The following is a 625-nucleotide window of genomic DNA, read 5'->3' as shown; positions in this document are numbered from 1 at the left end:
AACCAAATGGCAATTTAACCGAGGGACATGCATTTCGCAAGGCAACTTGTACAATTACCCGAGGGACATGGCATGCTTGCCAAGGCCGTGGCTTGGCATGCTTGCCAAGGCCGTGGCATGACATGCTGCTGGCCAAGGCCGGGCATGCCATGCTGCTGGACAAGGCCGTGGCAAGGCATGCTGATGGCCGAGGCCGTGGCAAGGCATGCTGATGGCCGAGGCCGTGGCAAGGCATGCTGATGGCCGAGGCCGTGGCAAGGCATGCTGCTGGCCAAGGCGTTGGCATGGCATGCTGCTGCTGACCAAGGCTTGGGCTTGCCATGCTGCCGGCCAAGGCCGTGGCATGACATGCTGGCCAAGGCCGGGGCATGGCAAGCTGCTGGCCAAGGTCGTGGCATGGCACGCTGCTGGCCAAGGCCGGGGCATAGCACGCTGCTTGCTGGCCATGGCCGTGGCATGACAAGCTTGCCAAGGCCGGGGCATGGCGTGCTGCTGGCCAAGGCTTTGGCATGCCATGTTGCTGGCCAAGGCTGTGGCATGGCATGCTGCTGGCCAAGGCTGTGGCATGGCATGCTGCTGGCCAAGGCTGTGGCATGCCATGCTGCTGGCCAAGGCCGTGGCATGA

This window comes from Camellia sinensis, unplaced genomic scaffold (genome assembly GCF_055761805.1).
Source record: "Camellia sinensis isolate YWXY unplaced genomic scaffold, ASM5576180v1 Unanchor4, whole genome shotgun sequence".
Taxonomy (NCBI): Eukaryota; Viridiplantae; Streptophyta; class Magnoliopsida; order Ericales; family Theaceae; genus Camellia; species Camellia sinensis.
The sequence above is the reverse complement of the archived record's forward strand: the minus strand, read 5'-3'. Positions refer to the sequence as shown.